At 67.2% G+C, this 12685-nt stretch overlaps 1 protein-coding gene across 1 annotated transcript in view; it reads right to left on the bottom strand.

The window, feature by feature from the left end:
* The window catches only part of LOC142435537 (steryl-sulfatase-like), a 37248-nt gene that overhangs the window by 23654 nt on the left and 909 nt on the right, over positions 1–12685 (bottom strand). The window lies entirely within an intron of this gene.

Here is a 12685-nt window from a genome sequence, read left to right on the forward strand (position 1 = left end):
ACCATCCGGGAAAGGCAGGGTCCCCGCTGGAATTGCACATGGAGAGACCGCCGGAGGGGTGTGGTCGGTTTGTCAGCCGCCCAGGGGCAAAGCGGGCTAATTAAGAGCCCGAGGTGGTTTGGGAAAGATGCTTTTACAGAAACAAAACCAGACATGGCTTTAGGCAGCCTGGTTCTCGTGCTCCTAAGAAAATCACAATTCCCCGTCACCGGGCTTTCTTCTCCCCCCGTCCCCTCCATCACGGCTCTCCCACGCTGGGAAGACATCAGAAAACCGGCAGCCGGATTAGGAACGTGTTCTCCATGGTTCTCCCAGGCCTTCCCATCACGGGAGCAAGGAGCCCACGCTGGGCGGCATTCCAGAATCCGGGGTGCTGCCAGCCCGGGAGGGGGGCCTTGTGCCGGGGGCTCTACCGGGCGTTGTTAGGAGCAGATATCTGGGTGCTTGCCGAAGGCTCCTGCTCTGGGGGGGCCGGAGGGAGCGTAATGAAGGCGGGCGCACTTCATGAATTAACCATGAGCCTCCGGAGCGGCAGACTTCTAATTAGCTACGGAGCCTGTCAGCTCCTTTATTCGGCTTTCCTTCCCTGCACCCCGGCCCCCCGGGAAGGCTCTGGCCGGGTGTCAAGAAGGCCGGCCCCGGCGACACACCGAGGCCTGGGGGCTGCCGTGCTCGTCCAGGGGTCACAGCCCACTGGCCCGGAGAGCCCGGTCCGGATGCAAGGCCAGCTCGCTCCCTGGCACGATTGCCAAGGAAACCTTAGAGCCCCCCTCGTCTCCTCTCCGCCTGGCGCAGGGCTCCCCGCCTTCCTCAGGCCGCGGCCCTTCCCTACGGCCCCGGCCAGCACCTTACTTCTTCCCCGCCGGCCTGCTCCCGCGACCCCGGCCCACAGGCTGAGACGGCTGCCTTCAGCTGTCCCCCGGCCAGGCAGGCGCTGGACACACGTCCTCCAGACGTCTGTGTGTCTGTCTCTGTCCGGGCTCAGCTCTCCCCCTTCCCCGGCCGCTCGCCCTGGGCCCGCACGGTCTCCGCCCTGGCAGGTGGGCCCATCCTCCATCTTCCCGGTGCCCTGTCCTGTCCCAGCCGCAGTCCCAAGGACTGACGTCACCCTGACCCTTGACCTCCTCCCAAGGACTGACGTCACCCTGACCCTTGACCTCCTCCCAAGGACTGACGTCACCCTGACCCTTGACCTCCTCCCAAGGACTGACGTCACCCTGACCCTTGACCTCCTCCCAAGGACTGACGTCACCATGACCCTTGACTTCCTCCCAAGGACTGACGTCACCCTGACCCTTGACCTCCTCCCAAGGACTGACGTCACCATGACCCTTGACCTCCTCCCAAGGACTGACATCACCATGACCCTTGACCTCCCAAGGACTGACATCACCCTGACCCTTGACCTCCTCCCAAGGACTGACGTCACCATGACCCTTGACCTCCTCCCAAGGACTGATGTCACCCTGACCCTTGACCTCCTCTCAAGGACTGATGTCACCATGACCCTTGACCTCCCAACGACTGATGCCACCCTGACCCTTGACCTCCTCTTAAGGACTAATGTGACCGTGACCCTTGACCTCCCCTCAAGGGCAGACGTCACCGTGACCCTTGACCTGCTCTCACCGCAGATACAGCACAACCTCAGGGCCTACCAGCGGGCGGCGGGGGCACCGGCGCAGCCTGGCATCACGGCCAGTCCCTGCCCCTCCCCCTGCAGGCCCCAAATACCCTGGGCTCACGGTGGTGGCGCGATGGGGGATGAGTCAGGCTGTTGATCGCGAGGTCCTGCCCCCGAGGCAGAGAGACGGGGCCGCGAAGGCCCAGCAGGCGGCCCCCCGGCACACGGGGCCCTGTGTTCCCTGCGCCCCCCGTCCCCCCGGCAGTGCGGGCGCCGCGTCAACAGGGAGGCAGAAGCGGGGCCTCGTGGACAACACGGAGCAAGAGGGTCTGGTGGCCGCCGTGGCCGCCGTGGCGAGCGCGCCTGGAAGGCAGCCGCGTGCCCGTAGGAAGCGTCCTCACCCTGGCTTTCCCGCGGGGACGGGCGCGTGGGGGGCACTTAGAGCTCGGAGACGGACGGGATTCCGCTCCGACTCCCCCTGCCCAGGCTCCTGAGGCGCGGTCGTGCGGAATTCCGCCCCTGGTGCCCGGCTGCCCGCATTCCCCAGTGGAGCCGGCCCAGCCGGGATAACCATGTCTGTAGATGCCGACACACAGTCCCCACAGCCCAGCGCGGGCGCCACGGGAGAATCCGAGACACCCACTCGCACGAGGCCCGGAGAGGCCATTCCCCAGACACGGGTCCGAGAGCCTCCTCATCCTCGGCTCCAGCTTCCTGGGGACCAGGCCCCGGCGTGATGTTTCCCCTCGGCTCTCAGCTTTCTGGCACCTCGGCGAGTCCCCGATGCGTCCCTCCAGCCGACCCGCCTCCCACAAGAAGGGCGGCCATTCAGCCCCCCGAGGCCGTGAAGACAGCAAGCCCCCTCCCCAGGATAAGTGGGCCATGGGATCTCTTTAGAGCCACGGACGCAGGGCATGGGGTGAACCTGGGCCATGGGATCCCCTTAGAGCCACGGACGCAGGGCATGGGGTGAACCTGGGCCATGGGATCTCCTTAGAGCCACGGACGCAGGGCATGGGGTGAACCTGGGCCATGGGATCCCCTTAGAGGCTTAGAGAGCACGGGATCACGTTGGTCTAAGAGGTGCCTGATTGGCGCCGGTGTTTCCAGCTCCTCAGTGCAGGGAACCGTCGGACACGGACAAGGAAGGCGGGGGAGCCGCTGCTTCTGAACGGTGGAGCTGGCGGAGGACATTGGAAGAGCCCCAGTGCCCTCCCCGTGTTAGAAGGCGGGAGCCCGATGCCGAGCGGCACCGCCAGCCCGGGCCCTCATGGTCCCGGTTGCTGCCGCGAGTTGCCGACCAAGGGCCACCCTGCGGCGCTGGAGGGACTTCGAGGCGGCAGCGCCGGGCTCTCCGCACAGAGGAGCAAGGTGCAGCCTGGCACAGGCCGGGGCGAGGCTTCCCCCTGCTGGGCACAGGCTGCCCTGAGTCGGGGCAGCCGGGAGGCATCGGCATCGGCATCGGCGGCCGCGGGTGCATTTCCCAGGGAGTGCGGCTCAGGGAAGGGGAGCTCCGGGCTGGTGCCCCTGGCGGCCTGCTGGACACACGGGCACCGGGCATCAACAGGAAGAAGGCTGAGTCACCCGCCCGCCTCCAGCCCCGGGCACGCCGGACCCGCCCTGCTGCCTGATTCACGGAGGCGCTTCTGGAATCTGGGCCGCGGCGGCAAGAGCCAGCGGGCGGAGATGCCTCCAGGCGACCTGGGGAACCGGAAAGGCCGGAGGCCCACCTGGGACCCCCTCCAGGGGCAGCTCTGCTCTGTCTGCCCTGGCTCTGTGGGGCCACGTGGCCGGCTCCGAGCCCTGAAGGCCGGGCACGATGACCACGGAGCATCCGGGCCCAGCCCATCGGGCAGGGCAGCCCCCTGTCGGCCAGGCAAGCTACGGGCAAGGGGCAGCTCCGCTCTCAGGGGGCCGGCTTGTCCTGGCTACGCTGGCGTTCTGCCCCTGGGCCACCTCCTCGTCCACGCTGTCCACCCCATGCCCCCTGTGGGCAGGGACTGTGGCCACTCACAGCTATAATTAGGGGTGACCTTCAGCGACCTTGTGCACAGCAGAGCAAAGCAAGGCCCGGCCTGCGCCTTCCTCGCCCGTCCCTCTGTCTGCGCCCACGGTGGCCGCCATGGCCGCCCATCTCCCGGGGGGGGGGGGGTGACTTCCTCCCGGTCGCTGCCCCCTGCCTGACCGAGCACACGCCCTTCTCCAGGGACGGTCTCTCCTGGACACTCGCCCCGAGTCCCGGCACCTCTGTTTCTGATCGTCGATCGTGTACGGATGTATCGATCCTTTATCAGTTGATCTGCCGGGCACACGTCTGTCCATCACCCGGCTGGGTGTCTGCACGCCAACCTTCCAACCCATCTAGCCATCTCGTCACCCACCCGTCCGTCTGTCTGTCTCTCTCACATCCTCTGCATCTATCTGCCTCCATCCACCTGTCCACCCAGCCGTCAACCATCCCTGTCCACCATCCACGTGGCCACCCGCCAGGTGATCTGCTCATCGGATCCGGTCACGCATGTGCGTGTCCATCCAGCGAGCCGCGTTTCTACGGCTCGCCGACTTGTCTGCCGTCCAGCCGTCCACCCCCCGTGTCTACACGGCAGCCATTGTCCCTCACTCTGGTCTGTTCCGCCTGGGACCAGGGACCCCGGTCACCCTGTGGACTTGCTTCCCCAGGACAGCCCCCCCCAGAGCTGCCCCCCAGGACTGTCCCCCCAGGACAGCCCCCCAAGAGCTTCTCCCCCAGGACAGACCCCCCCAGGACAGCCCCCCCCAGAGCTGCCCCGAGGACTGTCCCTCCAGGACAGCCCCCACCAGAGCTGCCCCCCCAGGACAGCCCCCCCCAGAGCTGCCCCCAGGACTGTCCCTCCAGGACAGCCCCCCCAAGAGCTTCCCCCCCAGGACACCCTCCCCAGAGCTGCCCCCCAGGACTGTCCCCCCAGGACAGCCCCCCCCAGAGCTGCCCCCCCAGGACTGTCCCCCCAGGACAGCCCCCACCAGAGCTGCCCCCCCAGGACAGCCCCCCTAGAGCTGCCCCCCTAGGACTGTCCCCCCAAAAGCTGCCACCCCAGGACAGCCCCCCAAGAGCTGCCCCCCAGGACAGCTCCCCCAAGAGCTGCCCCCCCAGGACAGTCCCCCCAAGAGCTGCCCCCCCAGGACAGCCCCCCCAGAGCTGCCCCCCAGGACTGTCCCCCCAGAGCTGCCCCCCCAGGACTGTCCCCCCAGGACAGCCCCCCCAAGAGTTTCCCCCCCAGAGCTGCCCCCACAGGAATGCCCCCCCAGGACAGCTCCCCCAGAGCTGCCACCCAGAACTGTCCCCCCAGGACAGCCCCCCCAGAGCTGCCCCCTAGGACTGCCCGGCCCCAGGCCCCTCAGTGCCACAGAGGACAAAGGTCGAGTGCCCGGGAAGACCCCCGCGTCCTCCCCGCGGGCCCAGAGGCCGGGGCGACGTGGGAGAACGGCCTGCAGGCCGCGGGTGAGCTGGGCCCTCAAACCTCATTCACACCCCGGCCGGCCCTTCCGTGTGGCTGGCTCAGGGATGTCTGCCTGCCTGTCTGTCCCGGGGTGTGGGGGGGCCTCCCTGCTCACAGGGAGCTCCCCGCGATGGGGCGCCAGCCGCCACCAAAGTGCTGCTCCCTGCCTGCCGCAGAGCAGCTGGGGGCTCGAGGGGGAGCCCCAGGGCAACAGCAACACAGCCTCACACAGCGACCCCGGAGGACGGGATGGCCCTGCCCCTGCGTGTCCCCCAGGCTGCCCCCCCCCCAGGAGAGCCTCATCCTGCTCTGTCCATCCGTCCGTCCGTCACGCCTCGCGGGAGCCGGCAGCCTCATTGTACGCTCGTCAGCCACTGACCTCAAGCTGGGCAGCCCAACAAGTGAGCCAGGACACGGGGTCCCCTCCGCAGGCCTGCGTGAACCCCGACAGGCCTCACCTGGGAGGCCACACACGCACACGCACACGCAGACGCCCCAAGCCAGAGAGCGGTAAGCAGACCACAAACGTCGGCCCCAAAGCCAGCAACGGGCCGTCTGGACATAGCACACCCCACGGGCCAGAGGGCCAGCCCGGCCACTGCCCACTGCCGCTGTAGGAACCCCTCGATTCCGCCGGGAAGCCCCCTCTTTCCCCGTCTGTCCGACACCATTCCCAGGTGCCCTGTGGAGCCATCCGAGTAAGATTCGAAAGCCCTAATGGGGTCCCCCCCCCGCCGGGCCTTCAGGAGGCTGACCGTGACCTCGGGCTGCGTGGCCGCCCACGGAGGGACAGTGAGACTGACTCCCGCGGGCTTGGAAGCTGCAGGTTCGTTGCGGGGAGAAGACAGACCGGCCCTGGCGGCGTCTGTTATTCCTGAGTCCATCGCGGCTGGTTTTAGGAGAAGCCGGCGGTCACTCACGGCCCGGGGGCTCGCGGACAACCTCCAAGACTGGCCCGAGCCGCCCTGTGGGCTTTGGGGGCGGGAGGAGGGCTGTCCGTCCTTACGGGGACAGACAGCCTCATCGTTCTCCCCCCGGGCGGCTAGTGGGTTTGAACAGCCCACCTGGCGGTCAGCGGCCGGAAGGCCCGGCGGCTCCTCCCCTCTCCCCTCAATTGCACAAGAAAACGGAGCCTAGGTCAGCCTGTGGGCGGGTGCCCTGCTCTCGGGAGTGAAGCAGCCCCGGGGAAGTGGCCCCGGCTTTCCCTGACCAGCTCCCCCCTCTGTCCATCCACCCCTTCCACCCTCTTCCCCCATCCCCACTGCAGCCTGGGGAGCTGGGCGCCCCAACCCGAGCACTCACCGGTCAGTCTTCCGGCGGGGAGCTTCCCGAGGGGCTGGTCACTGCTCTGGGGAGGCCGCACGGGCACTAGGGCCTGGGGACCTCGGATGGGCTTTTCAAGAGCTCGGGCAAGCAGGCCGAGGGCGGGCGGTCAGGTGGGGCCGTCCACCCCAGACTCCAGTCACCACTGGTCCAGGCCATGGGGGTCATAAAAGAGCTATTTAACTGCCTGCTTACGCCCGCATGTCTTGCGCGTCACCCAGGAGCCATCCCTGGCCCGTGGGGAGGGGCAGATTCTTATCAAAGCCCAGGGGGCTGGGGCTGGACGTCCCCTGGGGGAGGAGGCCGGGGCTGCAGGCTGGCCGGTGGGCGGGATTTCTCACTTTCCTGCAGGTGGAGCATTTGCTGGGACTGCCCGCGTCCCACGTCCAGCCCGACCTTAGCCAACCTTAGCCAACGTCCAGTCCACCTCGGCCTTAGCCAACGGCAGGGGCTGGGCGGGCAGGTGGCCCCGGGCAGCTGCTGGTTTCCGTCCTCGGAGAACACTCAGCCTGGGAAAAACGCCGGGAGGAATTCTTCCTCTGTGTCAACAAGGAGGGAGAATCCGGCTCCGCGGGCGGCGGGGGCGGCCGGCACGCAGGTGTCCTGGGCAGCACAGGCGGAAGCGAGGACCCACCGGGGACCCCAGCTCGTGGCTCTGACCCTCGACCCCCAGAATCGGCTTCCCTCTATCTGCAAACCCACAAACCCAACCCGGGCATTCTCCCGGCGCTGGAGGGGGGGTCCCCTTTCACACGGCTGCTCTGCTAAGAAGCTGGGCACCCCCAACACCCCCGCCCCACTTCTTTCTCGGGGGCTCCCCGGTCCCCACACTCAAGAGCCCTTCCCCAATGGAGGGGGCGTGAGGGGACGGGGTGACTGCCGGGCCCTGGAATCTTCCCGGCGTCCATCAGACGTCTGCAGGTGGGGGGCAGGATGTGACAGGGAGCCTGGGGGTGGGGGTGGACATGCCCTGCCCCCGGGGCAGTGACAGAAGGCATTCTCTGGGGGGCAGGTGTGTGTCCTGGCCCCGTAGACCTGGCTACACCCCCTCTCGCTGACACCCCTCCGCCCAAGCAGGCAGTGGGGGCTGGGACAGAAGGACTTAGATAAAGGCTGTCCCCCAGGTCCATCTGTAAGGGGATGTCGGTGGGAGTGGACGCTGAACTCCTGGGGGACCCCCCCCCACTTGCAGCTCCCGAGGTGGGATGGGGGCTACAGCCTTCTCCCTCCCCCAAGTCCACCCACGGGGCTCCCCGAAACGGAAGCCAAACTGGCGGCCATCAGTCGGGCCCCACTCAGGGTGGTCAGCGGAGTGGCCCCTGGGGTTTTCCAAGAGTGGAATTCTTCCTGTCGGCGGAAAGACCCCCGCTGGGGGGCACCTGGGGGCTCAGTGCACAACCACCGCCCCTGGGCTCTGGCCTGGGGCCCCCAACTGCTCTAAATGAGCCACAGAGGCAGAAGCCCCCTCTCCCTCCCTGCACCCCCACCCCGTCCTCCCGCCCAGCAGGAAGCCCCAGAGATGTTGGGCAGGGGGGGGGGGTCCGGCCTCAGTAAGTCATGCAAACGTGGCACCAGAAGGCAATCTTCCCTGCCCAGCGTCCACTGCAGACGCCAGCGCCCCCCGACCCCCAGACCAGGGGTGCCCCCCTTCCCCAGGACGCGGTGCTTTCACGCAGGCGAGTTCTGGGGTGTTTTTTTGGGGGGACTTTCGTGTTTTCTGATGGTCAAAGAGCCGCTGCCCTGGACCTTTCTCCAGTTACTGCCTCCCCCCAGTCCCGGATGCCGCACGGAAACGTCCCAGGACACACAGCCAGGAAGCGACCCGCGTGCAGCCAGCAGAGACCGGGCAGCACCGCCGGCTGGACACAGGAAGACGGCGCCGGGCAGAAAGCAGGAGATGCGGCACACAGAAGCGGCTTTCAGACAGGCCGAGGGGCAGAGCACGGGGCGACCTGGCCTCACCCCCCAGACTGGGTCCACGGCTTGTGGGGGGCCCAGCCTTCCAGACACCCCACGGCTCCTCCTCCCGGATCGCCGGGCACCAGCTGCGCCCCGATCTTCTTCTGGGATCGCTTCCTGAGAGCGAGCGTCCGGGAAGTTTGGAATGCTTAAGACTCGGCGCAGAGGCCTTTGCAGAACTGGGGGGGCGGGGGGTCCCTGCCGCAGACGCCGATGCACAATGAGCTACCAACTGCCCGGTCAGCGCGTGGAAACCGCGAGGGCCTCCCAGTCAGTGCCGTACACGCTGCCGGTCACGACCACCGGCTGGGCGCTCCTGGGGACCCAGGGCGGCTTGGCTGGACTTGGGGGGCCCACCGCGCGGTGACCTGGCCCAGAGGCCATCCCAAACTGGTTAGGAATTTTTTTCCCCCTTTGGAAGGTGCATCATGGAATTGCTGCAGGCTGAGCCTGCCCGACGTTTGCCAATCCAGGCGGCCCTGCCCGCGAAAGCCAGCGCCGCCCGATCACTCACGCTCAGCCCGGGGGCAGGCGGGGCCACCGAGGTCAGAGAGCCGCCCGGCTGGGTGGGGCCAGCCTGCAGGAAGCTCTCCTGGCTCAGAGGGCAGGAGGGAAGGACAGAAGGACACAGGGAACCAGGGAGGAATCAGGGCAAGAGAGCACCCCCGTCATCAGCTATGCCCCCCGTCTGCCCATGGTCCTCCCTTCCCTCCCCTCTGCTGACCGGCCGCTGACGACGGACAGACGGGCATCTATCTGTCCTGGAGGACGCACAGCCAGGATGATCCTCGGACGCAAGGATGGGGACACGGCCGTCAGGCCAGAAAGGGCGTCCCGGACACGAAGGCCCTCGGGGAGACGGACGGACGGATGGATGGACACGGGGGCTGCAGCCCTGGGCTTGCGCACGGGAGCGAGGGTGAGGACAAGGCAGGACAGGTCAGGGCGGGAGCCGGCTCGCGGGAGCTGAGCACAGCACCCTAAGGACGGACGGACAGCCCACTGCAGGGGCAGCGGTTTGAGCCCAGCAGCCGCTCCGTGGGGCCAAGATGAGGCTCTTCCGGCTCGTCCTGGGTGGGGGGGGGGGGTCCTGGACGAGCCGGAAGGTGCTTAGCGGCGGCAGGACTGGTTTGGGTCACACTCACCTGCCTGCCTGCCTGCCTGTCTGTCTGTCTGCTGCTCCATCCTGCCAGCTGGCCGGTCCCCCCCACAGCTATCCTACTGGACAGTCGAGCTGCCCGTTGGGGCTCCCAGCCTGTAACGCTTTAGGAGCGGCTGCTGGCTCGGATCCGCTGACCTCGTGCGCCCAGCCCAGTGGACGCCCACAGGCCACCCCGGCTTCCAGTGTCGGGGTGCCAGGGCCACTGCCACCCGAGCCCCAGGACTCCACCCGCCGGCCTGGCACCTCCGTGCATCCGGCCCCACGTGGCTGCCCGTGGCTTCGTGAGTCTGAAGGGGGGCTGGTGGGTGCGTCACGTGCCGCGTGACCCCAGAGTCCAATCACAAATGGGGGGCGCCGCTCCTGTCCGTGTTTGAACAAGATCTCGCTTCTCGGCCCCCCCCTGTGTCTCTAACTCCCCAAACCCGCCCCGCGTCCACTCAGGGCCCAGGCGGCCAGTGGACACGCCCCGCGTGGCCAGCCCCATCGCTGCTTCTCCGTTCTCTACAGCGTGGGGTGCCGGCCCCCCACGATCGAACGGGGCCAAGAGGCGACCGGGTCGTGGGGCGCGGAGCCCCATATCTCCGTCGGACCCCCATCACTCTCGTTCTGCGGCCGCGAAGCGTCGCCGCGCTGACTGGCCGGCGGGACGCGCGTTCGCGGGGACACGTCCAGCGGCCTGGGGATGAATCGGAAACCGCTCCGGACAGCGCGCCAAGCGCCGCGGGTGGGCGTGGCCGAGTGGGCGTGGCCGAGTGGGCGTGGCTGAGGGCGACATGGTTGCGGGTGGACGTGGCTGTGAGTGGACGTGATTGCGAGTGGGCGTGGCTGCAAGTGGACGTGCTGCGGGTGGGCGTGGCCGCAGGGCGACATGGTTGCAGGCGGGCGTGGCCGTGGGTGTGCGTGTCTGCTGGTGGGCGTGTCTGCGAGTGGGCGTGGCTGCAAGTGGACGTGCTGCGGGTGGGCATGGCTGTAGGTTGACATGGTTGCAGGCGGGCGTGGCTGCGGGTGGGCGTGGTTGCGGATGGGCGTGACTGTAGGTCGACGTGGTCGCGGGTGGGCGTGGCTGTCGGTGGGCGCGGCCGCGCGCGGCTGCGGGTGGGCGTGGTTGTGAGTAGACGTGATTGCGAGTGGGCGTGGCTGCAAGTGGACGTGCTGCGGGTGGGCGCGGCCGAGGTGGGCGTGGCTGCAGGGCGACATGGTTGCAGGCGGGCGTGGCTGAGGTGGGCGTGTCCGCTGGTGGGCGTGGCTGCGAGTGGGCGTGGCTGCAAGTGGACGTGCTGCGGGTGGGCATGGCTGTAGGTTGACATGGTTGCAGGTGGGCGTGGCAGCGGGTGGGCGTGGTTGCGGGCGGTCGTGGTTGCGGATGGGCGTGACTGTAGGTCGACGTGGTTGCGGGTGGGCGTGGCTGCGGGTGGGCGTGGTTGCGGATGGGCGTGACTAGGTCGACGTGGTTGCGGGTGGGCGTGGCTGCGGATGGGCGTGGCTGCGGGTGGGCGTGGCTGCGGGAGAGCAGGGTGCAGGACTGCAGGCGTGTCCACCGCTCTGTGCATGGGGCGCTGTGAGTCGGAAGCGACCGGAGAGCCCCCAACCAACGACAGCAGCGTCCAGCAGACCGTGCTCGCGGGTCAAGAAGGCGTCCACCGTGGGCCTCCCCTCAAGGCCTCCTCAATGCAAGACCCAGCTCCATTAACCCGGCATGGCATCCCTGATGGGCACGTTCCCGACACCAGCGGGTGCGTAAGCCCATGTGGTGGAGAACGCCGATGGTGCCCGGCTACCCAGAGACACAGTCTGGGGTCCTTGGGCAACCAAGCCCACGTGGAAGCAGCTCACCCGCCTGTGTGATCGGCAGGCGTTGGCAGGATCCGGCATCAGGTGTCAAAGATCCAAAGCAAACAATTCTATCAATGCAATTGAGGGGGGCTGGCGTGGACACCCGGAGCCCATCGACGGACCAAAAGGTGGGTGAAGGAAGACAACCGACAGTTAAAGACACGAAAAAACGGTCGTAATATCTGATTGATCAGGGATTCTTGACTGGGGGGGAGCGGGGAGGGAGGGGCAACCTAGGAGCTGATACCAAGGACTCAAGCAGGAAGAAAAGGTTTTGGAAATGTTGGCGGCAACCTATGGACAAGCGTGCTGGATGCAACTGGATGGCGGATCGATGCAAGCTTTGTCTAAGAGCCCCCCCAATAAAATGGCTCATTAACAAGTGAAAGAGAACAAAGAAGGCTCCCCAACCCGGTCCCACTCCAGCCCGTCAGTCCCACGGGAGTCCGTACGTCCCTCCTCAGACTCACGTGATGCAGAATGCTGGACCGAGAAGCAGAACTGGGTGAACCGGGAGGGTGCAGACTCCGGTGGGTCCGGGGTGGGGGGTGGAAGGAGGCACATAGCAGGAGCGGGGGGGCAGACAGCTCTCAGGGTGGGGTGTCCCACACAGGGCCGCCCCGGCCGCTGACGCAGTGCCAGCCACGATCACTTTGCAGATGTAGCCCTGAGATTCGCCAGGAGGAAGGCGAAGGGTCACGGCGGCGGCTCCCAGAGCCCTTGACTCTCCTATCGAAGGCCCCGCCACCAAGGACGTGTGCTCAGGTCACCACGTGATGGACAGGCCTGACTCCATCCCTAGCCAGGAGTTTCTGGTGGACACCATTCCACGTCCCCCGAGTCCCCCACGAGGCACCTTCGAGTTCTGAAGGGTCGGAACATGTCCTCACTCTGCTGCTGGTCGGCTTTCCTGCCGTGGGCCCATCCTCGGGCGACGCCACACCAACGGTCCCCCCATGAGATTTCTGCCGGCCTCCCATCCCCAATTGACAGGCCTTTTTCGACGCTGCTGGGTGGACTCTTACGGCCAAACTTGGGCTGGTGGCCAAGCGCTTAACCCCTCGCGGCACCAGAAGCCTAGGCTGCTAGGCTGAAACACACACCACAGGGTCGGCTCCGGGTCAGAGCAGCCCTGGTGGGACGGGGAGCTCTGAACGGAGCAGGAAGCCTCTCTCTGCCTCTGCTGGGTCCCCCCCCACCTTTGACCTTGCGGGCGATAAGGCTAGTTAGCAGCCCGACACCTGACAGCAACCCCTCCCCGGACGCTCTCAGAGTCAGCACTGAATGGGCCCAGAGCAAAGGATGCAT

The sequence above is a fragment of the Tenrec ecaudatus genome, chromosome Y (genome assembly GCF_050624435.1).
Source record: "Tenrec ecaudatus isolate mTenEca1 chromosome Y, mTenEca1.hap1, whole genome shotgun sequence".
Lineage (NCBI taxonomy): Eukaryota > Metazoa > Chordata > Mammalia > Afrosoricida > Tenrecidae > Tenrec > Tenrec ecaudatus.